Source organism: Procambarus clarkii, chromosome 21 (assembly GCF_040958095.1).
Source record: "Procambarus clarkii isolate CNS0578487 chromosome 21, FALCON_Pclarkii_2.0, whole genome shotgun sequence".
NCBI classification, from domain to species: domain Eukaryota; kingdom Metazoa; phylum Arthropoda; class Malacostraca; order Decapoda; family Cambaridae; genus Procambarus; species Procambarus clarkii.
Genome location: NC_091170.1, coordinates 4,897,222 through 4,905,036, shown reverse-complemented (window position 1 = coordinate 4,905,036; position 7,815 = coordinate 4,897,222). Strand labels below are relative to the sequence as shown.

General features: G+C 48.6%; 1 long non-coding RNA gene across 1 annotated transcript; it reads right to left on the bottom strand.

The window, feature by feature from the left end:
- Positions 1-1,297: 1,297 nt before the first annotated feature.
- On the bottom strand, positions 1,298-3,297 carry LOC138366926 (uncharacterized). The gene is made up of 2 exons (XR_011229255.1): positions 2,410-3,297; positions 1,298-2,019 (listed from the first exon to the last, which is right to left on the bottom strand). It is a non-coding gene; the product is annotated as an uncharacterized lncRNA (long non-coding RNA).
- Positions 3,298-7,815: the final 4,518 nt, after the last annotated feature.

Below are 7,815 nucleotides of genomic sequence, written 5' to 3'. Positions count from 1 at the left end.
CACCTCCACAGATCTCCAGTGTCAGCTCTTGATACTGGTAATGGCTCAAAGGGGCCACCACTTGCGGGCTATTCATGCCCGTGCCACCTTTTCGATGGTTTAATCGTCATCTTGGACACATTCATGGGAGACATCTCCCGTCACGCAGAGTGCACTTGCACCTCCACAGATCTCCAGTATCAGCTCTTGATACTGGTGATGGCTCGAAAGAGCCACCACTTACGAGCTATTCATGCCCGTGCCATCTTTTGGGTGGCTTCATCTTCATCTTCTTCATCTGTTTAAAACACGGGAGACATCTCCCGTCACGCTGGGTGCAGTCGCACCTCCACAGATCTCCAGTATCATCTATTGATACTGGTGATGGCTCAAAAGGGCCACCACTTACCAATTCATGCCCGTGCCACCTATTGGGTGGCTTCATCTTCATCTTAACACATTCACAAGGGAGACATCTCCCATCATGCAGGGTGTATTCGCACCTCCACAGATCTCCAGTATCAGCTCTTGATACTGGGAATGGCTTAAAACCACTTACGGGCTATTCATGCCCGTGCCACCTTTTGGGTGGCTTAATCTTCATCAATCAATCAATCTCCTCTTCACAGACGGGAGACATCTCCCGTCACGCAGGGTGCAGTCGCACCTTCACAGATCTCCAGTATCATCTATTGATACTGGAAATGGCTCAAAAGGGCCACCACTTATGGGCTATTCATGCCCAAGCCACCTTTTGGGTGGCTTAATTTTCTCTCTCTCTCTCTCTCTCTCTCTTCCTCATCACCACCACCGGGAGACATCTCCCATCATGCAGGGTGCATTCGCACCTCCACAGATCTCCAGTATCAGCTCTTGATACTGGTAATGGCTTAAAAGGGCCAACACTTACGGGCTATTCATGCCCGTGCCACCTTTTGGGTGGCTTATTTTATAGACTGTGGGTTGGTTGGTGTTGTCGTCGTTGATCCTTCTCTATGGACAACCCAACCCACAACTCGGCAGAGTGCTTATACTAGGAGATCACCCTTGGCGCTTCTGGCTCTTGGAGAGGGGCTCAACGTCACACGTTTAGGGGATGCGGCTCCAACACTTAGCCTCGTTGTCACGTGCACACACCCACTCGAGCCGCTGTGACTCCCCACTCTCTCCTTATGAGATATGATCTCCTCAATCCCCTATGACTTACTAGTATTACCTCCTACCCTGTCCACAGCAGTGGTTCTTGGTTCTTTCTCTCTCTCTCTCCTTCTTTACTACCTCCTGGGAAGCCTCACTAGGACAAGGGCAAAACACCAGCAAATTGTGACACATTTACTGAACAAAGCACATACACGATACATACACACATATAATAATAATGAATCCTATACTCTATAATATCACAATCAGGTTGCACTCCAATACCATCAGAACTCTATTATCAGCTTATCAAGTGGTATCCTAACTCCTGGTTCACCACCTGGTACTATTAACCTCCTCAAGTTGGTCAAGCCCACACACTGTTGCACCATCAGCAAGATAACATATATATATAGAAAACCAACATTTGAATGCAATAACATATACCAGTATAAATGTTCATTGATACTTCAATATAAGAAACTCCTTGACATAAGGATGCCAACAGTCACTCACCTCTCACTGCGTCTTGCACGCTACTGACAACCAAACACTATCAACTCCCTACTAGTAATCCACCAGAACTTCCCCTTCCACCTCTGGAAGTTCACAACCCTATTTCTTTAGGTTCTTCCGGGCTTCACTACCAGGATCCTCTGCAGCTCCTCCAGGCTGCTATCATGAAGTTTCCTTGTGCAACTACGGTGCTTCACCCTTCTGTTAGGTTCTTCCACAGCTCTCTTGGCTGCTACACCACCTCTACAGAAGCACGTGACACTCCTCTTCACTGCTGCTTCTCCTCACAGCTCGAGGTCCTCTGCTCCACTACCTTGGAGTCTCATCAGCTACTTCCTCTGCTGGCTTCGAAGTTCTCAGCAACTTCTTCCCCAAAGAACAAACCTGCAACCCATCGACACTCCAATAAAATGTTCCCCTTTAACCATAAACAAAAATAACCACACACTATGCTTGCCTCAAACCTCTATCTGTTCTCTACATACAGTGAGAGTGGACTCCCCCGTTTTGGGCGGGTCCATACTCCACCTCGCCTGGCGGCGGCGTCCTCACTCGCTGGGAGGGTCTTCCTCCATCCGGAGCCAGGCTCCCTCAGTCGTCCGCCAGCGCTCAGAGAGGACGGACGTCGCTCCGTGTTCCTCCCTCTTCACTCTCCTATTTCAGGCCTTCTGCCTTATTAAAACATGTCTAACCTATAAATAAACATCGCTACTGTCGCTGGGCACACGACCAACTACAATGCAATCACTATGAACTGGCGTATATTGTGCTTACCACAGATTAACTGATCGAGGGCGCTTTCCCTCTGACGGCGTCTGGTCAGGGCGCTCCACACAGCCCACAATAATGTCTCTGGCCGGCTTGATACTCTCTTCTTCGACCAGGACTTGAGACCACAACGTTCCCAGCTCGGTTCCACAGCTGGCACGTCTGCACACTTCTCTTCTCTCAGAGATATATCACTAGGGGTTCCCTTCTGACGGGAGCTCAAACGGAGCGCGGCTTCCCCCTGCGATGTCTGGCACTCAAGTGAGGTCAAGGTCCTCCAGAAGCGAGCCTCACGCCTCCAGCAAAGTGTCCACATCTCCTAGCCAGTCATTTATCTATTTCCTTACTTACTGCCCATAATCTTAAATTGTTTTACATATCCAACCAGCCATTTTTCATATGGGTTATCACCTCAATATTTGCTAGACCTTCTAGTTAGGTCAGGCTTGCTGAATAACTCTCAAGAAGGGAGACTCGTTTCTCCTGCAGGCTGAGATCATAACACTCCCCTCCCCTTATTTTTGAGAGTTATTCCAGTGGCAAAGCTCGGGATAGTACATCCGCCACCACACTGTCTCGTTCTTCACCCCATATACTCTCTTAGGAGTCTACAATTTGTTCGTTGCACCTTGCAACATCCGGCTCACAACTCTCCAGGAACATGTTCTTCCCACAAACGATTTGACTTCTCTGACACCTCTTATCTAGGCTGTCCTCTTTGGACGCCTGCACTCCCTTGGTCCACTCTACTTACTGTCTCCACCCTCCGTTTCCTCGTCTTCTTCTCTTCACGTCCAGAGTCAGACATCTGCTGTCTGTACCTCCTCTGTCGTCTTCACACTTCCATCTACTGCCATTATACTTTCGTCTCCTGCCATCATACTTCACTCCCTGGTCTTCACCGACGATCCTCCCTTTCGTCTCCTCATTTATCTGAGACCTCATCCTGTTCGACTCCCATCGAGTCCTCGGCTTTCTTCTATTCCTCCATGCTTGCATCATCATCCTCTTCCCACACTTTTCACTTCTATACCACTCCATTTCTTCTCCTTCAACTCTTCTTCGTTCCCTAAAAGTTTCTTCGGGCACCATACTACAACCAACAGCACTCGACTGTGCATGTCGCTCTACCTCTCCTAGAGTGCTCGTAAGCATCTCTCCACACATACTGTCTCTTCTCCTTTCATTTTCCCGGCTATTACTCTTCTTCACTATCTCTCCTCCACGTCTTCTGTGAAACATGTCGACTCCTGACATCTCAAACAACTTAACTCCACTATCCATATGCCTCTGTGCTCGTGGACCACTTGACGCTCTATTCCCGTCCTCAGTCTGTCCACATCTTTCCTCATTCCTACTCAGCACAGTTGCATTCGCCTTCCGACTCTCAATTTCAGCAGTCTGGGCTCTACTCAGGTCAACTCTCTTCACAGTATTCTTCTTCGGCTGGGTCATCCTCACTTTTGACCTCACCGAGACTTCATTTTCCTTGGCTGGACCTTCATCAAACAGCCACGCTATATCTACGTCAACATCCTCTACCGGTTTAATTGACACTGTCTCACCTTCTCCAGTGTCTTCCTCGTCGGCCACCTCTGCCTTCGTCACTACCGAGACAGGGTACTCAATGGCTTGGCGGTCTCCTGACTCATCCCCTCGGATGTCAGTCAGGTTCACACTCTCAGGTGTCCCAACCGTGCCATGGCCTTCTGGGCACTCCTCTGGCACAGTCTCCGCCATGACTCTTGGCAACACCTTTGTCCCGCACAAGTCATTCCCCAGGATCACTTGGACTCCTGGAACAGGTATGTCGGGGCACACTCCCAACATCACCTCCGCCGACACATATTCCGACCTTAGCTGGACAGTACAAACGGGCATGTCACTCTCCGACAATAACCCATATACTTTCATCTTCCCACTGCCAGCTAACCGTCGATCATTCCCAATCAGGCTTCTCGCAATCAAGCTCTGATTAGCTCCGGTATCTCTTAAGATACCAACTCCTACCTCAGGTTGGCCTCCTACACTGATCCAACCTTTGCTCATGAACGGTCTATACCTCTCGTTCACTAAGTTCATCTTCTGTGGTTTGTCTTCGAACACATTAGTATATTTACCTCGGGGGTCACACATGGCCAGGGTCACAACTCTCTTGCCCTGCCGACAATCTCGCATCACGTGACCCAATCCGTTACAATTGTAACATCTCATCTGGGAAAAGTCTCTTCTATATGCACCAGAGTAGCTCTGACTCTGCCCACTCGTATTGGAGTTCCTCGGGCCAGACGTACTACTCGTACTCTGTGGGGCTTTACTGGATTCTTGATTTCCTGGATACCGATCAGTTTCTCGTTTTGCTCCTCCATCTTCACTTTCAGATGAAGTGCGCGACCTACTCTTCTGAGCTTTAGGGTACTTACTTTTATCTGCCCATTTATCAAAATTTTTCTCACCCCAGACTCTTCTGGGTTTCTCATAATTTCTTCCTCCCCAGACTCCATTGGATCTGCCATTGCTGCGTCTCGCCTCGCTTCTCACTCTGTTCTCCCTCAAGCTCTTGTATGCTTCAGTAATCATATCCGCCCTATCTGCGGCATCTTTCACCTCCTTTATCCCTGCTTCTTGGATCTTGAATTTTGTTTCGGGATGCATCATCTCCAAGAACTTCTCCATGACCATCAGTTGCTTTAGGTCAGCGTAAGATCCAACTCCAGCAGCCTCAATCCACTTCTGGAATCGTCTTTCCAGATCTCTTGCTGTCTCAGCAAACGTACATGCTCCAACTTTGCTCATCTCTCTGAAGCGCTTTCTATAAGCTTCTGGGGTTAACTGAAACGAGCGCAATATGCTGCTCTTTACTGTGGCATAATCCTGGCACTCTTCCAGTGACAATTGGGTGTATGCCTCCCTGGCTGCACCGGTCAATCTTAACTGGACCAGCTGGGCCCATTCCTCCTGTGGCCACTCCTTGATGCTGGCTACTTTTTCAAAATGCTCGAAAAAGCTTTCTGCCTCTTCGGGAACAAACAAGGGAATGTCCTTCTCCCTAACCCTAACATCTGGTGGGTGTGATACCTGGGTGGTGCTCTCTGGCAACCCATGTTCAATCCTTTGCTCAGCCAAGGTTCTGTTCGCTTCTATCTGCATTTGTTTTGTTCTCTCTTTTTCTTTTTCGACCTCTAGTCTTGCTTTCTCTTTTTCTTTCTCTTGTTCCAACTCCAGTTCCCTTACTCTGGTTTTCTCTTTTTCTACTTCCAGTTTGGTTTTCTCTTTTTCCTTCTCGGCTTCATTTTTCATCTGCAGTTCTAATTTCATCTTTTCCAGCTGGAACTGCCTCTCCTTGTCCTCACGCTGCATCTGGAGCTCTAACTGGAATCTCTCCAAGCTCCTATTCCGGCTACTCCTACTACTGCGGCTACTCTTGCTGCTCCTACTCGATCCCTGGGATCTCACTTCATCCTGCCCATCATCCTCCTTTCCACTTTCAGCTCCTTTTTGGGCTCCTTGCTCTGCCGCTTCACTTTTGGCTCTTAACTGCCTCAGGATCTCATCCTTCATCCCAGCTACTTTAGATGCTTTCAACCTGATGCCACATTTTTCTGCTATTTGTTTCAATTGATCCCTCGTGCAACCTTCCAAGTCCTCGGGCTTGCCTGACTCCACAAACGTTTGCACCTTATCCATCTTTGTCCTGTGAGTCTTCCCAAGAGAGAGAATATACACCTGCGGTCACACAGTTTATTTCAGCAAGGGTGTACAAATCCACTCTTGGACAGGGTGTGGGTGTGTCAGTTCACTCTCCCGGACACAGGCCCCCAATTTATTATAGACTGTGGGTTGGTTGGTGTTGTCGTCGTTGATCCTTCTCTATGGACAACCCAACCCACAACTCGGCAGAGTGCTTATACTAGGAGATCACCCTTGGCGCTTCTGGCTCTTGGAGAGGGGCTCAACGTCACACGTTTAGGGGATGCGGCTCCAACACTTAGCCTCGTTGTCACGTGCACACACCCACTCGAGCCGCTGTGACTCCCCACTCTCTCCTTATGAGATATGATCTCCTCAATCCCCTATGACTTACTAGTATTACCTCCTACCCTGTCCACAGCAGTGGTTCTTGGTTCTTTCTCTCTCTCTCTCCTTCTTTACTACCTCCTGGGAAGCCTCACTAGGACAAGGGCAAAACACCAGCAAATTGTGACACATTTACTGAACAAAGCACATACACGATACATACACACATATAATAATAATGAATCCTATACTCTATAATATCACAATCAGGTTGCACTCCAATACCATCAGAACTCTATTATCAGCTTATCAAGTGGTATCCTAACTCCTGGTTCACCACCTGGTACTATTAACCTCCTCAAGTTGGTCAAGCCCACACACTGTTGCACCATCAGCAAGATAACATATATATATAGAAAACCAACATTTGAATGCAATAACATATACCAGTATAAATGTTCATTGATACTTCAATATAAGAAACTCCTTGACATAAGGATGCCAACAGTCACTCACCTCTCACTGCGTCTTGCACGCTACTGACAACCAAACACTATCAACTCCCTACTAGTAATCCACCAGAACTTCCCCTTCCACCTCTGGAAGTTCACAACCCTATTTCTTTAGGTTCTTCCGGGCTTCACTACCAGGATCCTCTGCAGCTCCTCCAGGCTGCTATCATGAAGTTTCCTTGTGCAACTACGGTGCTTCACCCTTCTGTTAGGTTCTTCCACAGCTCTCTTGGCTGCTACACCACCTCTACAGAAGCACGTGACACTCCTCTTCACTGCTGCTTCTCCTCACAGCTCGAGGTCCTCTGCTCCACTACCTTGGAGTCTCATCAGCTACTTCCTCTGCTGGCTTCGAAGTTCTCAGCAACTTCTTCCCCAAAGAACAAACCTGCAACCCATCGACACTCCAATAAAATGTTCCCCTTTAACCATAAACAAAAATAACCACACACTATGCTTGCCTCAAACCTCTATCTGTTCTCTACATACAGTGAGAGTGGACTCCCCCGTTTTGGGCGGGTCCATACTCCACCTCGCCTGGCGGCGGCGTCCTCACTCGCTGGGAGGGTCTTCCTCCATCCGGAGCCAGGCTCCCTCAGTCGTCCGCCAGCGCTCAGAGAGGACGGACGTCGCTCCGTGTTCCTCCCTCTTCACTCTCCTATTTCAGGCCTTCTGCCTTATTAAAACATGTCTAACCTATAAATAAACATCGCTACTGTCGCTGGGCACACGACCAACTACAATGCAATCACTATGAACTGGCGTATATTGTGCTTACCACAGATTAACTGATCGAGGGCGCTTTCCCTCTGATGGCGTCTGGTCAGGGCGCTCCACACAGCCCACAATAATGTCTCTGGCCGGCTTGATACTCTCTTCTTCG